Here is a 26,949-nt window from a genome sequence, read left to right as displayed (position 1 = left end):
TACCGGCTTTGACCGGTTACCACTCAGCGTTTTGAAAAAAAAAACTCTTGTGGTCATGCTTATAATGAACCTATACAAAATAACAACTTCAACATTTCCACAGCTTTGTAAGATAACACGTATTGTACCTATTGGCAAATTGATAACACAGGAACAATAAGGACTACAGACCGATTATCATTCTACCTGTTATTAAAAAAAAAATGAAAGTCTTCTGACTAAACAACTAAACGATTATTTGATTTATAATACGTTACTTAAGACTGGAACGCGCAAAAATTGGTCGACAAAAAAATCGTTTCTTTCAGTAAAAATTCATATCATAAAAATCTTCTTATTTTTCTTTTGGTAGTTCAACTCATATATTTAAAAGAAAAAATGTCTGTTCATTCTTTTGGTTTGCCAAATCCGAACTGCCGTGCCTTCCGCTTAACCTCTTCCATTAATTTTTGCACAGTGGTCTCATTGACCTTACTCGCCACAGAACGCCAGTTAGATTTAAACTTCTGCTCGTTATCCATGGATTTATTTTTTTTTTAAATTCTGATACCCAATACCGTTTGATATGGCGTAGTTCTGGGCTGTTGGGAGGGTTGTGGTCTTTGGGTACCACAACCACGTTATTCGCATCGTACCACTCTATTGCCTCTTTCCCATAGTGGCAGCTCGCCAAGTCCGGCCAGAAAAGCACAGGTCTATTATGTTGCTTTAGGAATGGTAGCAGCCACTTTTCCAGGCACTCCTGGGCGTAGATCTCTTGATTGATGGTTCCCATAGTAATGAAAATGCCGCTTTTTAGACCACACGTGCATATGGCCTGCCAGACGAGATATTTTTTCGGGAACTTCCATAGTTTGACGGCTTTGTAAATTTCAGCCACGTTCCCTCTTCCTGATGCGGTATAAGACTCCTGTTCCGGAAGCTGCTTGAAATCCGCCTTCACATAAGTTTCGTCGTCCATGACGACACAGTCGAGAGAGAGAAGGATTAGTAATTTCCATTTAATTCCACTACCTTATTTGCTTATCCTTGACAGATACGCGTATTTCGTCTACAATGTGCAAACTTCTTTAGTGTCTTGTACTAATACTCGACTACAAGACACTGAAGAAGTGTGCACATTGTAGACGAAATACGCGTATCTGTCAAGGGTAAGTAAGTAAGGTAGTGGAATTAAATGGAAATTACTAATCCTTCTCTCTCTCATTATACAGGTATTCCACTAAGACGTCCACATTCATCAGGACACAGTCGAACTTTTTGAGCAAATTCGTATACAGCTTTCGGGACCGCTGATTTGCCGACGTGTTTTGTTTGTAATCTCGGTTCGCCACCTTCACCTTCTTAAACGTCGACAACCCGGCTCGTTTCTTGGCCTTCTGCACAGAAGTATGGGAGACATTGAGCTTGCCAGTGACGTCCCGGATGGAGAGGTTAGGAGATTCCGCTTATATTTCACCGCCTCCTTCTTCGTCGTCGCTGCTACGTCCGGATTGCGATTGCCGCCGCTTCCAGGCTTCCTGACGGTCGACAGACGCTCCCCGAACACTCTTAAAATGTTTGTCACGGTCGATTCGGCCACATCCAGCAATTTTGCCAACTTGGCGTGTGAGAACGTCGCATTCTCTTGCTGTGCTAACAAAATTTTGACACGCTGCTCCTCTTGCTTGGACGTCATTTTGAAAACTGGAGAGCACACGGTGAAAACTCATCAAAGTAATCATTGAATATACACTCAACTTCCCAATGCAGCATTTAAGGTTTTTTTTTAATGCATTTTTAACAGAAATACACCAATTTGAAGTTGGATATCGTAAACATTACAGTACTACAACAGCTTCAATTTAAATAGAAAACGATAAAACTTCCACTTGACAAACGTAATCTAACAGTTCTAGTTCTTTTTGGATTTTAGTCAAGCTTTCGATTCTATCAATTATAAATTATAAAGTCATAAACTACGTAGCTCATTCTATCTCGATACAACTTCTGTAAACTTGCTTTCTTCATATCTTACGGAACGAACGCAATATGTTGAATTCAAAAATTCAAAATCAGTGCTTTTGAATGTAACAAATGGTGTGCCACAACCCAAGTAACAATTTCGGTTTTATAAGGATTCTGTAGACCATGATTTAGAAATGTAGCATGCTTTAAAACCTCCATAAAACTTGCAATGTTACTTGGGAAGGATCTGTTCTGGGTCCACTGTTATTTTCCATGTTCATCAATGACCTTTCAAGTAATTTAGATTATTGTGCTAACCATCTCTATGCTGATGATGTTCAGCTATAGAGTTAACTACCCCATTTCCGGCCTATTAAGCACAACCCGTACATAGTCTTTCTTAATCTAGCGCAGTTTAGCACCGAACGGAATGTTATTATTACTAATAACTTCCAAATTTATTTACCTTTCCATACGTACCGTAATATTTGATAAAGAGAAACCAATCGTTGAGATATTGTCAAAAGTCTAACACTGCTTCTTGACGCCAAACTCCGCCTACGGATTCTAAACTCGGCCTATCGCGTGAAACGCCATTCAAAGGCCAATGAATTCACTTCGGCCTATCGGATGAAGATAAAACATGATTCGGTCGGAGCGCTTCTTTTGTTTTTGGGAATAATGGGTGCAAACCTTCATATCACGCGTTCTCATTGACTTCGTTCCGTAGCTTATTAACTAAAGTATCGTACCAAACGCACAAATTGACTTGTTTACTCTGAAATCATGGATTTATTTGAAGATTTCTGCTCGATAGGCCCAAAATGGGCGATTAGGCCGAAGTAGTTCTCTACCCTACCTTTCAGATTTCCAAAATTTGTGAGTGGAGTGTAACAAACGACGTACAATTTAATGCAAACAAAACTCAAGCAATCATATTTAACAATCGATCAGTAAACATTTCAGATACTTCTTGCATTATGATAGGGGAAATGACGGCTTCGGCATGACAGACTATTTTCAGCAACCCAAATTGAAACACTATTTTCACTGGATTTTCTTACGAAAACACTTCGCTGAATGCATGCAAACGATTCTTTATGCTTTTAGCTTCAATTTAACTTGATTGCTTTTACTACTGAGAAAAAGCAATCAAGCAAGGTTTTCTTGAAATGCAACACACGCACTACAAATTGTAGCTGATTTCGAGTTGCCGATAATAGAACAGCAGATTTACATGCAGTTCAAATGGAACGGTTGCCGAAGAAAAACTGGTTGCCGACAATACTCGCTCTCACTAGAGAAGATTGGAGCTTTGTAAATGCGTTTCAAAACAGTTTTTGACGATTCTTTCGACTGAAATTGTTAGAGCAGCTGGCAGCAAAAGATTGTAAACAAACCAATACTGCATATGTGTGCGTTCCTTAGAGAAAAAGGCTATAGAAAGAAGGTCGTTGCTTAGGTTGCCGAGAATACGTAAATTCCCCTAGGTGATTGCTATTGCGCATATTCAGATGTGGTTAAGAATTTGGGAATATTAATGGACTCACATTTGAACTGGACTGCACAAATAAACAGTGTTTCAAAAAAGGTATTTTTTGATCTGCATTCATTAGTGCTGTTGAGAGACTGTAGCCCTAAACATATTCAATTGAAATTAGCTCATAGCCTTCTAGTTCCGCTATTAAACTACACACTAAGAAAAAATCATGTAAATTTAGGTGCTCTGAGACTGACATATACGAGCGTCAATTTTGACATAAAATTGAGTCGAAATTCAGCTCAATCAAACGTACCTTTCGTCAAGTAACGAACTTTCCTGTCTCGGAGCACTTAATATTACATGACATGTTTGTTTACGTCTCATCCTTTATGTCAAAGATGGATTCCGTCACGTGTAAAATTAGGTATTTCTAAGTGTGTATGCTGATGTTCTATATACATCTACTTTCTACAATAATACTCAAAAATTACAACTAGCGTTTAATGTTGCTACAAGTTATGTTTACAATATTTCTCGCTATGCATCAATCTTTGGGTTGCACTTATAAAAACTACGCGAAGCTGAGAGTATGTACCCAAACGTACAAAATTCTGAATGAAGGTCCTGAGTATTTGTATAGTTTCTTTTCAATTTTGAGGTCATCTCGCTCAAGAAATGTAACACTCGACAGATGTCGTACAGAGATTTATCGATGATCTTTTCAACAACGTGCTGCGGAATTATGGAATGAACTGCCTATGAATTTCAACCCTTGCTGAAGACACACAGAACTCTCCGTTGGGAAAGTATCAAGGCGCTTACTTTGAAATTAATAATGACGAAAATAAAAGGTGGCCAGTGGCTTCTCCACTGCTCATTCCATGCTTCGGAATGTTAATAGGCTAAAAGCGAACAAGAAACGCTTATTTCCTCACAATACTCGACTTCGTTTGCTTTTTCTGCTGAAGAGAATCAAGGTAAGTGTGTGCGTCGTTCTACCATGTTATACATAAAAATCAACATTCAAATGCAAATTTTGTGATTTTCAGAGTTGGTAGGATTATGTTTACTTTAAGAATAATAACCATAGGTTTTAAGTTTGATTAACCTTGTGTTCAGTTTGTATTTTGTACGTGTGGGTTTTTTTCTCAATGTTTGTTTTCAAGATGAATAGAAATAATTTCATGTTTTAGGATTAATTAAATATTTGTATCGTAAACCACATTTCAAACCTCTTTCTTCCCTTTTCCCATCCAAATCTCCACTAACCTCGAGACAACTGCGAGTACTCGGTCCAGTTCCTTTAACTTTAAATTTAAGACAGTAATAATGTATAACGAAAAGGATAACTCGGCTCTTATTCGATTGAGCCTGTACAAATAAAGTAATAATTAAAAAAAAAAGGGTTGGTAGGAAATGCTATCTAACATGAAGCTTTAGTGTGATAATTTATTAGCTAGATAATGGTCTTAGAAGAGAGTAGGTAGATAGTTCCGTTAGAGTACGGCAGTATGAAAATTGAATAGAAGTTGAAAATTAGCGAAGGGCCATTAATGTGACAATGCAAGTCAAAAGCACACTCTTTGCCTAACCCGTACGATGTATGCGGAGATTTGAAGTATGTCTTCAAATCTACAGGCAAAAAGTTGGCGCTTGACTGTGCTCAAATACTGTCCGCGGCTATGGAATAGTTCTAGCGACGTTGCCGAAAGCATTTTCAGTCGATGGTGTGTTACAATGCAATTAATCTTTACCCAACTATTGTGTTGCTCCTCTCTTCATGACCACCTTAGTCATCTCAGAGAGAAAGCTGTAGGGTGGTTGTTGCGTGTTGTACCATCACTGAGATGACTAAGTTGGTTATGACGAGAGGAACCACACAATAGATGGGTAAAGAAGAATTTTTCCAGAAAGAAATCCTTCGTCTCATCCTATGACTTCCTAAAGGCAATTGGCACGCTTCCAGAACTTTCATTTTTCCACTAAGTTTCCTATCCCATTCACAGTTGCTTATCAGTCATCCATTAATGCGGTTTAAAAGTCCCTTCCCCATATTCATGTATGTAAAACTTTAAATGAAAAATTAGCCCCAATTTAAATAATTGCAGAATAATTAATCGCACCCTGCACCTGACTAGCGGCTGCAGCGGCGGCGGCGGCTGGAGAGCGTATATTATAGGTGCACACCGCGTACATGCACCACCGGCTGGGAGGCACGCCCCGACCCGACCGACTGCATTGATTGCGTTGTTGTCCCTCTACTGTCTACTTCGTCTCCTAACCACCCATACACTTGCACGCGGTCACTTTGTTGATCTCCGGCGATAGCAGATAGAGCTACTTGATCGCCATCGACGACGATCGCTGGAGAAGTGTGGCGGTGGCGGCGGTGGCTGCGGCGACGGAGAGTAACACGACGAATGTGCTTTTGTCACGCTTGTTCGGCGTACTTTACATCTCGTTAGCATATTATTATAATTGTTATGGACAAGTTGGTGGCTTTGTGAGGTGCATAAAAAGTGGCTTTATTATACTGGGTTGATCTCCTTTGGGTACCGCCCGTCCCAGGCCAGTCAGTAGTCAGCCAGCGGTATGGCTTTATTAGCCGGTAATTGGATGGTGTTTGCGTTATGACGTTGTTTGAAGGATGGACAAGTTCGGTACACATATCGATTGATGTTTGTTTCTGCATTCATCGATTGCTGTAGCAACACGTTGTTTACATTATCGAAATGGTCTTGAACTAATGTTTAAGTTGCAGACATTCTATATAGCCGTTAGATAGAGTGAAATTTTGAATTAACTTCTTTGGGTTAATGTTCCTAGGATTGTACAGATTATAGCCATTTGCAGACCTAGATGATCCAAATAACTGTTTTCGAGCATCTCCAGATCGGAAAAGTCATCCCTAGCTGCAGATTAATTATCACGTCTCCTGGAAGTCTCTCGTGGCTGGATTTGTAGCTGTGTTGCTTTGCGCTAATGGAACGCTATACTTGCGAAACACAATATTCTAATGAATCAGAGTACGATTAAACAAGAGCCGTGAAGTAGGATCGCAGCAGAAGTGTATCTACTAGGGTGGTTCACAATATCGTTTTTGCTGCTCGAAGCTAATCGATTTCAAATTTCAGGTCCTGACAATTCTACTAACATATAAGTTCATTTGGATGCGATCTCGTACTGCAATGGCCCTTTCATGCTTATATGGGAATTACTATGAGGAAAGTGAACTTTTTGATCTCCTCGTTCTAGTCCTGTAATGATCTAAGAAACAATTTGTTATCTGTACTTATCTCTACTAATGTGAAACCTTCCTAGCTACAGCTTTGCTGAAATCCACATTTTGATTTAACGACAGGATAATTAGTGATTAATTGATTACGAAGATGATGTTCTTCTGTCATGCTTCGTCAACAGCTCAGCAAGCAACATACAGTACTGGACAAAATAATTCATACACCCATATAATTTTTCTTTGGAGCTCGATATAGCAGGTAGATTCAAACATACAATAATGGTTTGTTCTGCAATATTTCTGTATGTTTTTCGCTAAAACTGTGCAGGTATAGAATATTCAATATATTGTATGACTTTCTCAATCATCATTTATAAGTTGTAAAAGGAGAATTTCGAGTTGGACAAAATAAATCATACGCCTGGTTTCTTATTGAAAATTCTTGTATAATTCAACTTTCAACTTACATTTTAACACTCTCAGTATTTGGTATGACCACCCTTCCCTATGCTTCCAACCGTCTTGGCATACTTCCGACGAGGTTTTTTAGATATCCTGAATCGATATTCTCCCACGCTGCTTCAAGTGCTTCAAAATAAACGTTTTTGTTGGAAACCGATGCTTTATCCACTTTGTTGTCTAAGTAAGACCACAAATTCTCAATTGGGTTGAGATCGGGAGATTGGGGAGGCCATTCCAGCGTTTTGATCCGATTTGATTTGAAAAATGCCGTTGTTTTCTTCCGCTGTGTGCTTTGGGTCATTTGTTAGAAAATGTAATTGGATTCCAGGCCAGTTTACAGTAGCGAAACTTCCAGATTTTCACTTAACAAGTCAATGTACTACACATCTGCAGTCATTATTCCCTTTATATGAGCCAAGCTTCCAATACCAGACCACGCAAATGCTCCCCATAACATGATATTTTCGCCTCCGTGTTTAACCGTGTTTTGAATGTATGGTTCCTTAAGAGCGTCACCGGAACCTCGCCAAACCCTTGATCGCCTTTTCTGTTCAAATAACTCAAATTTGCTCTCATCCGTCCACAGAACTCGTTTCCAGAAGTCCACAGTCGTTCCGGCGCACTTTTTAGCAAATTCTAGTCGCTTCCGTTGGTTCCGCTTGTTGATAAAAGGACACTTCGATGCCAAACAGCTTTTCAAACCGCTCTCATTAAGTTGCCGGCGAACAATACGTCGACTTACATTGAGATCCATCGATTCCACAATATGTATCGACGAATACTTCGGATTCTGCTTAGCCATTCGAACAATTCTGATGTCATCACGATTAATTGTCGCACGATGACGTCCTTGCCCGGATAAATTCCTCACAATTCCTCGTGTTTCCATATGCGCTGAACAGCTCTAACTGAGATCGAGTACTTTTCGGTAATTTTCCGAAAAGAAACATCGGGCGAAATCTGCTTTCCCGACATTTTTTACTTTTCAAATGACGCAAACAAAACACAATGGTGCGATGCGCACGCTTCTCGGAACAAGAACTGTCAAATATTACGCCGTGATGCCAAATCTTCAGATTTTGTTTTTATTCGATGGCTAAAAAATAAAATCTAAGTGATTTTAAGTGAGCATATATTTATTCAACTTTGTAACAAAAATAACAGAATATTATAACAATTTTCATTCAGCTAATTGAATGCACAATGAGAAATACTTAAACTTTTCTGAATATACTGCTGAAATTGCGTGCAGAATAGCAAACATATGATGTAATGTACTTTTTTGGGTTGAGCTTATGATTTATTTTGTCCAGTACTGTAGGTGTGCTTGGCGGGAAGACTTATACCCCGTTCACATTACAGCCTATATCACGTAATATAGGCTGTCTTGCAATGAACACTCATATATAGGATTTCCAGTGAAAACTAGATGTATGAGTGCTCATTGCAAGACAGCGTATATCACGTGATATACGCTGTAATGTGAACGGGGTATAAGGCAAAATATCAAGGCTACCATATCATAAATGTAATATGCAGTGTTGCCCTGAAAGTAGTCGATTAATCGTATTATTAAATATGTTATCGGCTTCGGAATTAATTAATAACTAATTACCTTGAACTCTGATCTAATAAAATCCAATAATTTTAATAATAATAATTATAATTGGGCAAGGAAGGGAGCGATAACCTAGCTATTTAGCACTGTAATGGAGGATATGCCATTTACAAACCCGTAGCTTCCTGGAAAGAAGCAACACCAACATGGAGTTTTTTTTTTTTCCTTTGGTTTGTTTTTTCCGTCGATCTTGTTTTCCGTGCTGAGCACCAATGCTACCGACGTGCCAGGAAGGCAGCTCCCACACCTGGACCCTACTTATCGACCCATCAACTCATGAACCGGGGACCAACGGCTTTACTTCCCATCCGAAGGAAGGCGTGATCAGAGATGTTATGCCTCAGAACATCCCGGCGGCGCCGACTGGGATTGAACCCAGGCCTGCTGGGGTGAGAGGTAATCACGCTTACCACTACACCACCGGCGCCGTTAGCCAACATGGAGTTGAGAACAAGAAGATTAAGACCAATGCAATTGCCCGAGGAGGGAGCCCCTACTGGAGCTGGTTCTGGGACAGGGGACAGGGCGAACGGCCAGCGGCTGGAGGAAAATGAGGTGCAAGAGCGGCCCTTCAGTCTACGGGCTCAGCGCGTAACTCACACGCGAGACCGAACAGGCAGCAATAGACAACACCAAGTCAATCGCTCACTTTAGCAGGCCGCCAAAGACAGCGGATCATGTGGACGAGGGAGATGAACCAGTACGTGATGCGCTGATACTACGTTTGCACGAGTTTGGAGACGGATATGTCCGGCAGATCAAGGATGCTGGATATGGTCAATGAACGGTTCCCTCGATTTGCCAACCAGCTTGACCGGAACAAGTTGTATACTAGGCAGCGAGCAATCATGTCACACAACTTGCTCGAACCGGCCGAGGTAGAGTGCATCAAGCTGGAAGTGCGGAGGGAACTATGGAGGGAAGGGAATGGATCGAGCGATACGTCAAGAAGGAGTTCTGTTGGGCTGAATGCATTACTTGCGAGTGAGAGACGTGAGTCGATTGCAGCGGTAAACACGTCAACGGAGGAGCCAACCGCTCCTGGACAAGTAGTAGACCAGCAACTACGGGATGAGCTAGCTTTTCGAATGGACGCAGCGGCTACACAGTTCCAAGGGACGGACCCCATGTCCCGGCTGCAGTATTCCTACCGGCTAACGAGTGCAGTAAGCATTCTCAACGAGGATATTTTGCCACAGCACTTGGAAGCCGTTGAGAACCTTGAGGACCTGCAGTTCATAGTGTAGGTACTGTGCAGCTATGGGCGTGGTACAAACCCGCAAGGGGACGGCGAAAGTCGTACACGTCCCAACGCACAAAAACCCGCATGGATGCGACGCCTGGAGGGTCGAATCGTCACACTTCGGACTAAGATTGGTCGGTTGACACAGTAAAAGAGGGGAAACCGATCATCGAGGCTAGTTCGTCACGTTGCTGAAATTTTTAAGCCCGCAGAGCTCCATGAGCTCACTGAAGCCGATATTACTGAGGTGCTCGACACCCATATACGGCGGTTGAGTGCTCTTGCTAAACGGATGCGACGCACAATGGCGCCAAGCTGGACTTTAATCAAATTTTTTTTTATGGTTTTCAATGGTTTGAATTTTTTTATTTTTATATACATATTGAATAAAGTTTTCCCACAATATTACAACATTATAAAGAAAATTATTTTTTTTAGCAGCTATTCAAAGGTGAGGAGGTCGGGAAATTCTGTGAGAATTTGCATAAAAAAACCAGAGCAAACCTATGTCATTGATATGAATATATCTTTACAACTATATTTCCGATTTGGGTCAAAATGTTTTTAATTTGAAGGGTTTCCATCCAGCTTATGTTTGCCATTCGATTTATCCAATACAAGTATTCCTTCTCTTTCCTACATTCGATAATAAATGATTAGGCATGCAGAAATGTTTAAGGAGCTTGTAGTTTTTTTTTTAAATAGTTCGAAAAGATCGCTTGTAGTTCACAATGATGGAAAATTATTGAACTTTTTGGAAATGTACATGTTGTTTTGCCCCTTTTTGCCCCAAGGTATGATTTTTCAAAAAAAAAAAAACTTTGGAGACGATTTTTCAAAAAAAAAAAAAAAAAACAGTGGAGACGCATGGTAGTTCTTAACACAAAAGGATTTTGCGATGCATCGTGCGATGCTTTGATTTTTGTCAGTTCACTTTTCATAGAGATGATGTTTGACGATGGAAATTTTGTATTACCTCAAGATAAATCAGATATATCTTAGATAAAAAGATAGAGTTATTATCCTCAAATACGTATATTTACTCTCAAACCAAATTAATTTGCTTCATTCATCGTCATTCAACTGTCATCGCTCTCATAGCTGGCCTCGAATTCATTCTCATCAAAAATTTATAACGAATTCGTAGCGTTTTTTCTCATGATGCTTTCCAGGCATTGTCATTGCGAATTATCCGAAGCTCCTTATTCATAATTTCTTGAGCTTCCTCTGAAAGCTTGCCAATCGGTACTGATGCTTCGTGAATTATCGAATGTCCGTGAATCAGCAACTTATGGACCGATGTCGGCATGTGGTTCCAGTCATAGAGTTGGACGTACAGACGGCTCGTGTTTGTGTGTTTGTGGCATATTTCGAAAACTTTTCAGAATCAATGGATTCTCCACTTGAAGAAGCTTTTGACAGGGTCCGAAATCTTATTATCAAATTCAAGTCGATATGGGTGATTGCCGAAGATATTTCCACATTTAAAAAAAAAAACGCCTGGCGGTGTTGCCAGTGTTGCTTGTGCCAAAACCAGGACGAGGTATATCAACGTGCAGGCCAAGTTTACTGAAGAACTCTGTCTGAATGCGATTCTTGTTGCGATTATATTCATACATATGACCTGATTTTACCCACTTGCAAAAGCTGAGCCTGTAGGCGATATGCAATAAACATTCAAAGCAACGAATCCAGCAGTGTAAACTAATGATTTCGAATTTTAAATAGGCAGTTTCAATAGGTTTTTTCACAATGTTTTCAATATCATTGAAATTTGGCTTTGCCCAGGTAACATCGCTGTGCACATGAAGTCCACGTAATGGCATTAATGGTTTTCGTTTTAGTGTCAATCATAGTCATTGAGAGTTTATATTCGATACTAATCACGTATTTCCCCACTTTCAATTTGAGCTGTTTGATTGCGCCAATCATGCGCTCATACTCTTCCGTTGTATTCTCTGGAGTTTTCTTGGCCAAATATATCGCGATTGGACGGCAATACCGAGTGGAGGAAAATTGTTGTCCCAAATCAAACATTCCTCTCCGAATATTCTCAGTGGAACAATTAATGTTAACACTACATGAGCATCAGAGCTTTTCGGATCTTCGAATTTCTGATTGTACTCAGGCATGTTCGTCAAGATCCCATTTCACATAGAGGTGAAAACGCGTGCAACCCTTTTGAGCCGAAGAAATGATTTCTGTTTCGAAAAGTTTGGACAATCTAGAAGCAGTGCGATGAAGGACTTCCTGCAAATCAACTGTACAGTGAACTTTTGATGTATTAAAATAAGTTTCAGGAGGGTAGCACAGTTTTTTAGCTGCTGATAATGATTTGTTCGATGTGTACACGATCTTTGCTATTTCACGGATGATGTTATATTATCGTTTTGAAAACTTAGCATTAGTAAAAATTGTCAATGCCTGTTAATTTGATATTTCCGAAATTGTACCAGATTTCAAAACGTTCGCCAATTATTTCATACCTTCAGCCCGCATTGTCATTTCCGTTGGAAAATATAGCTCACCATAAATTCAAGAAAAGACTAGTTTTAAAAAACAAAATTATAACCAATTAAAGTAATTACTCACTCGAACTACAAGCTCGTCTATGAATTGATCCAACCATTCTGCATTTGCTGTCAGAAATCGTTCATTCATTCATTTTGCATTGTTCCAGCGGCATAGGTATTCGCGATACAAAGCGCCGATTGTAACATCGACATCCTGATAAATTATTTCCACATGTCTCGTTATGTATTCGCGAATTGATCTGAATTTTTCCTCGCAACTGCCCAGAACGTGTAAACCACCTAGTAATACCACCTAGTTGCAAAGACTCATTTCAGCTAAAACAATGTTTTTCTAAATTATGAAATAATTAGATGCCATGATCAAATTTTGAATTGGTAGTATACAAGAAGAGGTTGCAAAGAATGTGTTTGACATATTAAACCTGTTTATTTCACTTCATGAGAGTCACAGTCAGCGATTTTTCACAAACTCACTCACTCACTCACTCACTCACTCAGCGATCAGCAAATCGCTGATTGTGACTCATAGAAAGCAAAATTTACAGGTTTTATGTTTCCAACGCATACTTTGTAACCTCTTCTTGTAAGTTACAAGTAAAACATGCCATCATACCATCTTTTGGTTTTATTATTCCGTAAAACATTATTTTAGCTGAAATGAGTCTTTGCAACCTTGCCTAGTATTTATATAACAATGAAAAGAGTTTAACTATTGTGTTTTCAAATATAGTTTCAAATCATGACTTTTTACCTGCTGCTTGGGAATCCATTTTCAGTAGTTTCAAATTCAATCAATACTTTAATGTTATATCTAAATCCGGTCAGCGGATGCAACACACCGGAAAACATACATGTTTTGATTTTCGAAGAAGCTTATCAGAATCGCCACATTTTTTAAAAGGGCAGCACGCGAGCTCTACTCTTTACGGACAAAAAAAGCTACTCACCAGGTGAGTAAAAGCTACTCACTCCTCATAGACCATTTTGACGTTTAATCGTCTCTCTCTGTCTAGCACATGGGGATAAATCGATTCTTTGTTTACCCACTAATCTGTATTTTTCGTGCTCACATATCTGTGATTAAATGGTTCAGTAATGTGCACGGATGAGATGGCAACAAGCTGTTTTCGGCCATGCGAACGTTACTCACTTTTGTCGAAAGTTGATCTGCTCACTTTTTAGTAAGAATTTTCCTGGCTTTTTCCAGGAAAAACTTCTCGAATAAAACTTCACTCGGTCTATTAGTATAAACCATAGTATTGTATATGACATACCCGTACTTGCGCGTTTCTGATCGATAAACCGTTTTTCCAGCGGTTTCAAGTAAGGTGATGATGGGGGCGTCCATTAAGTACGTCACACCATGACATGGACATGAAGAATCGGTGACAAACAATGCATTAAGTCTAGGCAAAATGCATTGAAAGGGGGAGAGGAGGGATGATTTTCCCTCAATATAGCGTGACGTACTCTATTGATCGTCACTTAAAGTAAAAACATCAAAAACGGACGCAGCATCCTAAAACCACTATAATATGAACTTTCCATCAAATTCAGACTACTTTTGGATTTTTGTCCGAGATATGTATGGACGGTGTCCACTGTGCGACGTTATGGAGAAAGCTCGAAGCGGAAGAAGGAAAATCGAATGTTCAACACTAACGAAAGGGAGTTCTATAACCACATCCGTAACAACAAAACCGACTATAGCGAAGGACTACTCCCGGAGATTGGCGAAGTAACACAGTTTTGGGCCGATCTGTGGGAGAATCCTGTTCAACATAATAGTGATGGGATGTGGTTGGCAGAGGAAGAGGATAGGAGTAATGGAATTGTAAGTATGCCCACGGTCGTTGTAACCGCTCAGGATATTCGGGAAGCTACCCGGTATACCAGGAATTGGGCTGCACCAGGACCAGGTTTTGTGCATAACTTCTGATATAAAAAGTTCACCTGAATCCATGGACGGATGGCGGAATGCTTCAATATGGTACTAGAAAACCCCCAACAGCTACCAGAATTCATTACCAGGGAGGTAACCTATCTTCTGACCAAGGACCAAAACACGGCTAATCCAGTCAAGTACAGGCTCTCTCGAGCCTGTACAAAGTGATCTCATCAGTAATAAATCGGAACAAACAGAACCATTGCAATGTAAACAACGTTATGGCCGAAGAACAGAAGGGCTGCCGGCAAAACACTCAAGGCTGCAAAGATCAGGTCATCATCGATGCAGTTATTGTCGGTCAGGCGAGCCAGAAAAAGAGAAACCCGAGCATGGCGTACATCGACTACAAGAAGGCGTACGACTCAGTACCGCATTCGTACCTTCTCAAGGTACTGCAGTTGTACAAGGTGGACGGTGGAGTCATCAGGCTTATGCAGCACGCAATGGGAATGTGGAGCACATCTCTCCACGTTACTGACGGAGCAGTGGTGTTATGGTCCAGAACTCTCAGCAGGAGTCCACTATGATTCTGCCTTGCGATGAACCCCCTCAGCAGCTTCCGGAAAAGAAGCACAAATGTTACCCACACCTTCTACATGGATGACTTGAAGCTGTTTGCGAAAGCAGTGGAGAAGCTGCACCGTCTCTTGCAGCTTGTAACAGTGTTCAGTAATGAAATCCGGATGGAGTTTGGAGTCGATAAATATCGAACAGCCAATATCCGTCGGGGTCAAGAAGTGGATACTGGCAGTTTCCGCATCAACGAACAGATGATTTGAAACCTACAAGTACCTGGAGTCCCTGCAACTTAAAGGGATTCGCCATACAACAATCAAGAAGGAGCTGCAGGAAAAGTTCTTGTATCGAATCAATCGTGTTCTGAGGTCGTTCCTTTCGGCCGGCAACAACATAAAGACGATAAACACGTTTGCCGTGCCCCTGTTGACCTACAGCTTTGGGGTGATCAAGTGGACCAGAACAGACTTGGAGGCGATAGAACGAGCAGTACGAGTGGCGTTCACTAAGCATCGCATGCATCACCCAAAGTCGGCCGTCGAGAGAGTCACCTTGCCGCGTAATGAAGGAGGAAGAGGCATCACTGATATCCAAGCGCTATGTGTTTCTCAGATTCAGCAGTTTCGGAGCTACTTCGTAGAAAGCCAGAACCGTTACGAAGTCTACCGCGCTGTTTGTGAGGCAGACCACGGGTTCAGCACCCTGCATCTGGCACAGGAAGACTACCAGTTGAAATGTGACCTAAAAACTGTCGAAGATAAAGTCGCATCGTGGAAGCTGAAAGAGCTGCATGAGACGCATCCCCATCAGTTGGAACAACCCAGGTAGCCATTGGATGCTTAACAAGTGTTGTTCAAAAGATTTTAATTCAGCCTTAGTTTGAATAATTGTTGTACATAGACCACGTTAACCTTTGTTCAGCTTTTAAATATCTAAATCTGGTGATTTTAATCACCCCAAAGCTTAACAGTTCCATAAATTATAAGCTTTTTAAGGCATTTAATAACAGTTTTCTCCAACACTTGATCAGCCTTCTAGTTTTATTTAGAAAAAAAAGTAACCACTTCATATCATATATATTTTTATGGGACTACAAGGTGCTGAATAATTGGATTTACATATTTATATTGTTATTATAAGTCTAAAAATTACCTTTGCTTTTCGGGATTCGAAACGGCAGTCGCTAATTCACAAACGTCAATCATACATACTGGACCACTTAAGCATATTTGTGGCAAAAGGTATGATCATTAACTTGAAACACGTCAAATTTAAGTTGAATAACAGCAACCGGAAGAGTATTTTACAGCAATGCAGACTTATAAACTGGGGACAGTAAAACATTCTTCTCATTTTCAAGCGAAGTCAACACAATCTGGACACAAGTGCGCGATTTATTTCGATGGTTATGTGGAAGCTATTTTAGTGCCATAATTGAGTTATATTTTTGGAATTCTGCCTGAAAGTTCATTGCAATATAGCAGTCAAAATACAAAAATACAAATGTTAATACTTCCGACGTCATCGGCAGTGAATTTAGAAGAACTAAAATGCCTACATTTAACAAACTATCAAAATATCTCGGAAGGACACCGTGTAGGTAAAGGTGTCACTGGTCGGTATCCATTTCAAACCCAATACTGACTCGTTTCAGTATTGGCTACAAATGGTGAGTCGACAAACTGGAAGGAGTGTTGTCCCAACAGCTCTGGTCCTCACAAGTTCCTACCTCACGCTTCCACGGGTCAGCCGATGACAAAGACCGCCAGCAAAAGATGCTGGTAGCGTAGCCTGGGCAATGTCACCACGATAAAAACATGGATCCGGATCGTGGTGATAGCAAAGTGAGGAGGTGCGACCCTCGAGCGTCTGTTCACCATGGAGGTGCGGCTCAAACAGCGTCTGTCTCGGAGCGAGCGGCTGAATAAGAAATGCTGTATCACGTCAGCTACACCTAAGGTGGCAGCCCCACCAACATGATGTAGGTATCGCGACCCCGGTAAGGTAGCATACTGAAACCCCCAACATTACTCAGAAAAACGAAGAAAGAGAAAACAACGAACGGAATTTTCGGCAACCGACCCGGCAACGAAATAAGGACAATGAATGGAAACCCGGTACTTGGAATGTCAGAACCTTAAATGAACCTGGACGAGCGGGCCTTTTGGCTCGTGAACTGCAAAAAGTGAATGTGAGCGTAGCTGCTATTCAGGAAGTACGGTGGCCTAGATCCGGAGAACGTGAATTCCGGGCGGTGGATCCCATCGCCAACACTTCCTTCAAGTATCATATCTATCACAGCGGTGGCGATAGGGTAGAACATGGAGTAGGGTTCATAGTGATCGGGAAGCAGATGAAGCGTGTTATGTGGTGGAGACCGGTAAGCGACCGCATCTGTGTATTAAGGATTCGGGGCAAATTCTTCAACTACAGCCTGATCAACATCTATGTGCCAACCAACGATAAATCCGATGACGTGAAGGACGCGTTTTATGACAGTCTCGATAAAACTTATGATGAGTGCCCAAAACACGACGTGAAGATTGTAATCGGAGATGCAAATGCGCAGGTCGGGAGGGAAGATTTCTTTCGTCCAATCATTAGTACAGAGAGCCTACATACAGTAACCAATGATAACGGCCTGAAACTGATAAACTTCGCCGCTGCTAGAGGTATGGCCATCAGTAGCACCTACTTTGCACGCAAGAATATCCGAAAGCACACCTGGAGACACCCAAATGGCGAAACTTGCACCCAGATCGATCACATGTTGGTGGATGGCCGGCACTTCTCAGATGTCATTGATGTAAGGACTTTTAGGGGGCCTAACATTGACTCAGATCATTATCTTGTTGTCTGCAAAATTCGGGCGCGTCTATCGACCGTTACGAATTCAACGAACCGGAGATCGATGCGTTTCAATATCCATCGCTTGTCAGTAGAAGGTGTTGCTGCAGAGTACCGCCAGAAGCTTGATGAGCGGATTAGCGAAATCAACGTGAACGAGGACCTCAACAATCTGTGGAACACAATCCACGGAGCGGTGAACACAACAGCACAAGAAGTGATAGGTACAGCTCAAAGACGACCACGTAATGGCTGGTTTGATGAGGAGTGCCAGAGGTTGACGGATGAGAAGAACGTTGCCAGAAGCCGGATGTTAGTGTCTGGTACCCGGCTGAACAGAGAGCGGTACAAGGTAGCAAGGGCAGCTGAGAAACGAACCCACCGCAGAAAGAAAAGGCAATACGAAGAACGCGTGATTGCTGAGGCGCAAGAAAGTATGGAACAGAACGATATGCGAAGGTTCTACGCGACTGTCAATGGTGTGCGGAGTAAAACAGCGCCATCTCCCGCCATGTGCAATGACCTTGAGGGGAATTTGCTGACAGATAAAACAATGGTGGCTGCCAGGTGGAAAGAACATTTTGAGACATTGTTGAATGGAGAGAGTGAGGGAGTATCGAGGAACAGAGTAAACATCGCAGACGACGATCAAGCTGTGGAGCCTCCAACGCTAGACGAGGTTAAAAAGGCAATACGTGAGCTGAAAAACAATAAGGCTGCTGGGAAGGACGAGCTCCTGGCCGAACTTTTCAAACACGGAAGTGAGCAGCTGCATCAAGCAATCCACCGTATTCTAACGAAGATATGGGAGGACGAAGAACTGCCTGCTAGCTGGTTGGATGGCCTCATTTGCCCATTATTCAAAAAAGGGCACAGACTCGAGTGCGCCAATTATCGAGGAATAACTCTTCTGAATTCGGCGTACAAAATACTGTCACGCGTTCTGTTTAACAGATTGAGACCGCTTGAGGAGTCCTTCGTCGGTGAATACCAGGCTGGTTTTCGTGAGGGCCGATCAACGACGGATCAAATGTTTACCCTGCGTCAAATCCTTGATAAATTCCGGGAGTACAGCTTGCAGACTCACCATCTGTTTATTGATTTCAAAGCAGCATACGATTCAGTGAAGATAAATGAGCTTTGGCAGATTATGCTAGAACATGGTTTTCCGGCGAAACTAATTAGACTGATTCGCGCAACGCTAGATGGATCGAAATCAAGTGTAAGGGTTGCAGATGAGATTTCAACCTCGTTCGTGACCTTAGATGGATTGAAGCAGGGTGATGCACTTTCAAACTTACTGTTCAACATTGCTCTTGAAGGAGCGATTAGGAGAGCTGGTGTGCAGAGGAACGGTACCATCATCACACGATCGTACATGCTCCTTGCCTTTGCGGACGACATCGATATCATCGGAATTGACCGTAGAGCAGTGGAAGAGGCCTTTGTGCCTTTTAAGAGGGAGACGGCGAGGATTGGGCTCACGATAAGTTCTACCAAAACGAAGTACATGGTAGCCGGTTGACAGCAAGGGAGCAATAGTGGTGTTGGTAGTGTAGTGTTGTTAGATGGTGAACAATTTGAGGTAGTGGAAGAATTTGTGTATCTTGGAACACTAGTGACATGCGATAATGATGTTACCCGCGAGGTGAAGAGACGTATTGCAGCTGCAAACAGGGCCTTTTACGGATTACATAGCCAGCTGAAGTCCCGTAGCCTGCAAACGAAAACGAAATTCGCTCTGTATAAGACGCTGATACTTCCGGTAGCCCTCTACGGCCACGAATCGTGGACGTTAAAAGAGTCTGACCGGAGAGCATTTGGTGTCTTCGAGCGTAAGGTGCTGCGAACAATACTCGGCGGTAAACAGGAGAATGGCATCTGGCGGCGTCGTATGAATCACGAGTTGTACCAAGTGTATAACGGTACGGATATAGTGAAGCTTATAAAACACGGCAGACTACGGTGGGCTGGGCATGTAGTGCGGATGCCGGAAGAACGACAAGCAAATATTATATTCAGCAGAGAACCCGGTAGAGGTCGTCGACTCCGGGGTAGACCTCGGACACGTTGGCTATTTGCAGTTGAGGAGGACATCAGGTCGCTAAACGTTCATGGCGACTGGAAGCGATTGGTTCAGGACCGAGTCCAATGGAGAAGAGTACTTCGTTCGGCGTTGAATCAACCTGGCGATTCGTAGCCCATCAAGTATCAAGTAAGTACTGACTCGTTTCGTACATCTTTTGACGAAGAATTACGTCTTTCGGCAACATATTGAGGGTGCAATTTCAAAAAACAAAAATCGACCGCGTTACGAAAAGTGGTCAGGTTTTGACCACTTATAACTCTGTCAATAGCGGATGGATTTCAATTCTAAGTAAGCCAATATATTGGAATTTTTCCTAAAAATCTGCTAAAATGAACAACAGGTCACTATTGAAAACTACACAAATGTCCAACTATCGCAATGGTGATCAAAATTATCACCGATTGCCTGCAAAAAGCGCTTTCTCTAACACAAATTTCAAAATCGAATTCCATTCGGTCTCGGCGAACGGTGCATATTCAATCACCGTGTGTGGTGGTGTCCGGTCGGTCGTCATCAGCAGCAGCATTAGCAAAGGTTGACTGCCCGCAAGTAGCGCTCGGCAGCCCACATGAGCGTCCCTTCACCGAAGAAGGAGGAAGAAGCCGCACCGCTACTGATTGCATTCAGTAGCTCTTCGTGAGTCGCTGTGGGCCTTCTAGGCCAAGCGCGTCACCCTCGTTCCAAACAACATACAGCTCGCCAGCCCCATCTGTGTTGAACACCCTAATAGCTCACGACAAAACGGTCCTTTTCAGAACCACGTGACCTTGTCAATTAACCAGAAACACTTCGAATCATGGTAATGTTTTCTCCAGGACGTTAGAAAAAAGCAAAAAATCTCGAATTTATATGATTGAAAATTGTAGCAAGAAATTCCTCCTATCAAAATTCCGTGCGTTTTGTGCACGAAAATGCGTAATTAGGTCATCAGAAAATAAGGCGTTTCCGTAATGGGAAAAGTGGTTCCCCTAACAAAGTCACCGAATATTGATACCGAGCACGTAATCCTACGTCAAATTTACGGTCGTGTCTTGGATACAACCTCTTACTTTTTTCGCTTGGATATCCTTTCTCTACTGCCGTTGATTCATCTCCCACTTGTGATGCAATCGCTGGATCGTTGGACAAGAATTTACACATCAACTATATATTCAGCTTGCTGTTAATCAGCTTTGTACATCTTAAATCAACCAATAATCAGCTTCTGATCTTACTGTTCAGCTTGAATTATTACTTGGGAAGCGCATGTCGACAAAGTGGTGTCCAATACGTGGCTGGTGCGAGGTGAACGCTTCTCAGAGACTGAAGGTTTCATGGTAGCCATCCAGGATCGGGTTATTTCGACGAAGAACTACCGTAGCTACATATTGCACGAAGAAGTAGAACACCGGTGTAGAAAGTGCAATGCAGTAGGGGAGACGATCGAACATGTTGTTGCTGGTTGCCAAGCGTTGGCAGAAGTAGCGTATCTCGGTTGTCATAACGATGTCGCTAAGATTGTGCACCAGCAACTTGCACTGAAGCACAACTTCACCCAGTACGTACCCTACTACAAGTACCTGCCAGACCCGGTACTGGAAAATAGTTGCATAAAACTGTACTGGGATCGCGAGATCACATTCGTGCCAATCGCCCTGACATTGTGGTTTACGATAAAAGGATGAAGCGGGTAGCCCTCATCGATATCGCTGTACTGTTAAATCGCAATGTTCAGTCAACGTTCTCGACCAAGATACTGAAGTACCACGATTTGGCGGAGGAGTTGAAGCAGATGTGGCATGGCACCTGGAGGATGTGCGTATAGTTCCGGTAGCAATCTCGGCGCCCGTAAAATTTGTCCCCGTACCCTTATACGTTCCCTTGAAGAGTTGGAATTACGAAGAGAACTTCAGAAAGCAGTGATTCTTGGAACCTGTAGTATTGTCCGGCGGTTCCAGAGCCTAACCCTCTTGGCATAAAGACAGCCCGGGGTAGGTGAAATTTTGCTGAAGTGCCAAAACTCTATAATCTATAAATCTAATCTTAATCTAATCAAATAATCTGTTCTAATAATCTAATCTAACAATGAAATCTAATAGCTATAAAATCTAATCTAAATCTAATTAAAAAATCTTTTGAATCTAATTGAAATTTAAGCAAGTGTAATCTAAGCCTTATTTTAAATCTAATTAGTTAAACTAATAAAAATATCTTATCGAGTCCTATAATCTAATGAGATCAAATCTAATTAATCTAATAATCTAAAAAGAGTTCTTTAACAAAATTGTAGCAGGATAGCAAGCTTTGTCGTAAATAATTATGGTAAAGGGCTAGAACTTTGATAGAACAAAAAGCTCAATTTACACATAGTAATTCCCATATAAACTTCCCAGGGCCAGTGCAGTACGAGTTCGCATCCCAATAACGTCAAATTTTGAGAGTTGGATCAGAGTCTGATTTAGAATCGATTGAGCCTGGTGCAGCGAAATCGATAATTTCGAACCACCCTATAGTATCCACTCTGCGCGCTAGATTTAAATTTATGTCACCGCAAAGTGGATGTATAATTAATTCACCCAAGAGGCAACCCGGGGTTGCGTCATACCTTCTGGGATATCTACGAACAAGCAGTTCCCCAATGCAAACGACAAACAAATAGTTTAGATGGTGAATAATTGCAACCGATAACGATGCGGGATGGTGGTTTCAAGGAAGCGAGCCGTAAGATACATTTCATATGCAGGATCGTGTGCGCCCATGTGGGTAGGGGGGAAGAAGGGTGGGGGGGGGGTGGATTGGGGGGTGTGAGCAGAGGTTTGCTGTTTGAGTAATTGCTACAACTTTATTTCGCGTTGATCTTGTTCTGCGGGAGCAACATCATAAAGCTACAGAAGTGCGCGCGCGGATGGCTAATAAATGTCAACCCGTAACTCGGATGCCATCTATCAGTGACCGGTTGCAAGCGTAGATGACTTTATTTGGGAATTGTTCTGAAAGAAAAAATGATGAAATTTTGAAATTCAATTAATGCAGAACTTTGTAACAAGTATTGTACTATCGGTTCTCGTTGACGGGCCAAAATCCGAGAATGTTTAAAAATGGCTTCACACCGGTAGGTGGATTTGCCTCTACCACGAAGCAACTGGTCAAGCTGTTGCTCGATAAATTCGCGTAGACGTTATTATTCAATTATTCAGCAAAAGGGTAATTTTTTTCGCGCCTTCACGGTTATTATTGCACTACAGCCAGCGATACCAGCCGATTAGAGATAGCATGTGGAAGTGCAATCCAAAATGATGTCATTTATAGCCAATCGGTAGCTCGCTGGTAGCCACGTACATTCGTATGCGCATATGATTGGAGCATGGGCTCATAAATTTGAATTAGCGGTGCTTTTTTTTATTCATTCAAGCCAAGTGCGCGGTTGAAAATTGATACGTTTTCAGTTTCCGTTGCAGACTGCGTTGCGCCGATTCGATTTTGGTTGACGATGATGCAGTGGATTGAATCAGCCATGAATCATATAGCGGCAAAACTGGATGCAATCAAATTAATTGAGTAAAATTGGAATTTATTGCGGTTGGGGGGCAAAAGCTCAGCCCTGGAACTCCCCCTATGGAAAGTGCAAAATGATTTACGGTGTCAGAAGGAATGTTTCCCATGGTAGTCAGAATTGATCAGGATGCATGTGAACAGTTACAATAATTATTACCTCTAGTCTTCTCGTGATTACACTTGGAAACTTACACGTATTGCGAAAATTCTCCAACATTTGTTTTATTTGGGATGATAAGGAATGATAGTGATATAGGTACCATAATGTACCGAATACCGGATATTGCATTTTTAATTAAATATTACAGCCACTTGGCAAAATAATACTTATGTAAGATGATTATGGACGACACAATATGATCATCATTAATTTAACGTGGCATTTGGATCGTGTTTGGCCTTGATGATCAGGGTGCCTTCCATTCATTTTGACTAAAAAAATGTTTTATGAAATTATAGAATAAATGGATATTATGATGATATTTTGTATGTGTTAGTAATAAGAAAAGATTGTAAAGTTTGTGTTTCATACATCAAACCTGCAAATTTAGCTTTGACAGAGTCACAATGACCGTTTTTCTGATCGCCTCTTCGCGAAGAGTGAAGAGCGAAGAGTGGGTGAGATAAATTACAAAATTGCTTATTGCGACTCTCATGTAGCAAAATTGGCAGGTATTATGTGTCAAACACAAACTTAACAATCTTTTCTTGTTGTTTACATAATCAAAATATTTTCATAATATCTTATTATGCCATAATTTCTTAAAACATTTTTTTAGTCAAAATGAATGGAAGGCCCTGTTGATGATTATCAAATTTTTAAAGTATTCGTATTTATGGACTAAGAATCTGGATCTCAGTGCATTACGGTATATCATCTGTGCTCATTACGGTGGCTCACCATAAAACCTTGTCTGAAAACTCTGGGGTGCATCTTCCAAATGAAAGCTAAGGGTGTTTCCAATAATCTTTTGTATGGTTGAAGCTCTGGAAATCGTGAATTAAAGGTGCTGAAACTGACTTCTTTTAGCGTCCTTTTAAAGACTCGCAGTTTGTTGAGAACAGCTTTAGCTGCAAATTTAATTTTGTTTTTAGTAATATTATCAATTTAACAATATTCATAACCTACAATATTTCAGTTTTTCCTCTGACTAACTTCCTTTCGTGTATACCAATTTTGGGTTAGGTGTTTTTAATGTAGTGGCAGTTATCATTGTAAATAATACTTGAAGTAATATTATAATTCATCAGGTAATAATTTTACAGTTTATCGAACTGAACACTTATGGTATAAACTTTCATCTTTCGCTTAAATATAAATTATCTTTAATCGAATAAACTGCTTGCAGAATAAGTCATCTCCATGCGCAGTGATGGAAAAATCAAAAAAATCCAAAATAACGAACGGCCGAAAATCACAAACAGAAAATCACGACTGATTTTATCATAGCTGATCTTGAGAGCAGCGAAATCACAAAGCAGAAAATCAAGGCTGATTTAAAGGTAACAAAATAACCAAACGGATCAATAGCTTGGTATTACAGTCAAAGTAAAAAACCGACATCCATTTTGAAATCCATGATGGCTGACCAAAATCTAATATGGCGGCCTCCGGACAATGTATATGCATTAACATTCAGATGTTAATTTTCCACTTCCACTTATCGAGCCCATTCCGTAGATACCCATATTGCAAGGGTTCAGCTGCATATACGCTGTCCGGTGGCTGCCATATTGGATTTTGGTCCACCATCTTGGATTCCAAAATGGCTGCAGATGTCAATTTTCCACTTCTACTCATCGAGCCCATTCCGTAGATACCAATATTGCAAGGGATTAGATGCATATACGCTGTCCGGTGGCTGCCATATTGGTTTTTGGTCCACCATCTTGGATTCCAAATTGGCGGCTGATGTCTTTTTTCCACTTGTACTCATCGAGCTCATTCCATAGATACCAATATTGCAAGGGATTAGATGCATATACGCTGTCCGGTGGCTGCCATATTGGTTTTTGGTCCACCATCTTGGATTCCAAATTGGCGGCTGATGTCTATTTTCCACTTGTACTCATCGAGCCCATTCCATAGATACCCATATTGCATGGGTTTGAATGCATATACACTGACCGGAGGCCATCATATTGGATTTTGGTCCGCCATCTTGTATTCCAAAATTGCGGCCGATGTCGATTTTCCATTTCTACTCATCGAGCCCATTCCATAGATACCAATATTGCAAGGGTTCAAATGCATATACGCTGTCCGGTGGCTGCCATATTGGATTTTGGTCCACCATCTTGGATTCCAAAATGGCTGCAGATGTCAATTTTCCACTTCTACTCATCGAGCCCATTCCGTAGATACCAATATTGCAAGGGATTAGATGCATATACGCTGTCCGGTGGCTGCCATATTGGTTTTTGGTCCACCATATTGGATTCCAAAATGGTGGTAGATGTCAATTTTCCCCTTCTACTCATCGAGCTCATTCCATAGATACCAATATTGCAAGGGATTAGATGCATATACGCTGTCCGGTGGCTGCCATATTGGTTTTTGGTCCACCATCTTGGATTCCAAATTGGCGGCTGATGTCTATTTTCCACTTGTACTCATCGAGCCCATTCCATAGATACCCATATTGCATGGGTTTGAATGCATATACACTGACCGGAGGCCGCCATATTGGATTTTGGTCCGCCATCTTGGATTTGTAGAAACTATCTTGGGTTTAAATCCACCATTTTAATTTCATCCGGAATGTTGACTTGAATTCCGGAATGCCCCAAACTCTAGAATTTAACATATCTTCTAATCCTATGATTTTGATCTTGGTTGATATTGATGCTGGTTGATTTTGGGAATCGAAAATCACTTGTGATTTTCGTGGTGATGATGGCTTGTAATATTGGTTCCTGTGATTTAAGGTGATATTGATCTTGAAAGATAGCTGATTTTGATTTACTGATCTTGATTTTAGCCAACACTGTAGCATGCGAACTGGTTATTGGCAATGTTTACATTTTTCGTTTCTTTCGCCTGATCTTCCGTATCCCACCGTGATGACGTTTCTTCGTTCCAGTGGGTTCGGCGATGCTCGTCGATACTCGTGACCGTTACGCACCGAGGGGTACTCGTCATCACATTCCCCCGCCCGTAAACCATTGTGTTCGGCTTCCGGTTTACCATCATCTACGACGTCGAGTAATGGCAGCTTTACCATTGGTCACCGTCCGCACCAACGGTTGCCAGACCCGTCTATCCTTTCCTTGAATGACCTTGTCCACCTTTCCTCTGATTCACTGATTTTATACCATATCGCCCACGATCAGCACCAGATCTCCTTCCGCTATCTCCTTCACTCCCTCGAACCACTTCAACCTTCTCGAAATCACCGGCAAGTACTCCTTGATCCAACGCTTCCATATTTCGTCCGTCAAGTGATGGGTAAGCTTCCATCCCCTGTACAATGTTACACGATAATCCATG

At 41.5% G+C, this 26,949-nt stretch overlaps 1 protein-coding gene across 1 annotated transcript in view; it reads right to left on the bottom strand.

The window, feature by feature from the left end:
* LOC135714936 (A disintegrin and metalloproteinase with thrombospondin motifs 12-like) overlaps positions 1 to 26,949 on the bottom strand; it is a 124,635-nt gene that overhangs the window by 22,169 nt on the left and 75,517 nt on the right. The gene's annotated exons all lie outside the window — the stretch shown is intronic.

The sequence above is a fragment of the Ochlerotatus camptorhynchus genome, unplaced genomic scaffold (assembly GCF_037179485.1).
Source record: "Ochlerotatus camptorhynchus isolate MF236.1 unplaced genomic scaffold, CSIRO-AGI_Acam_v1.1 ptg000767l, whole genome shotgun sequence".
Classification (NCBI taxonomy): Eukaryota; Metazoa; Arthropoda; class Insecta; order Diptera; family Culicidae; genus Ochlerotatus; species Ochlerotatus camptorhynchus.
Note: the sequence above shows the minus strand (reverse complement) of the source record. Positions and strands in the feature narration are given on the sequence as shown.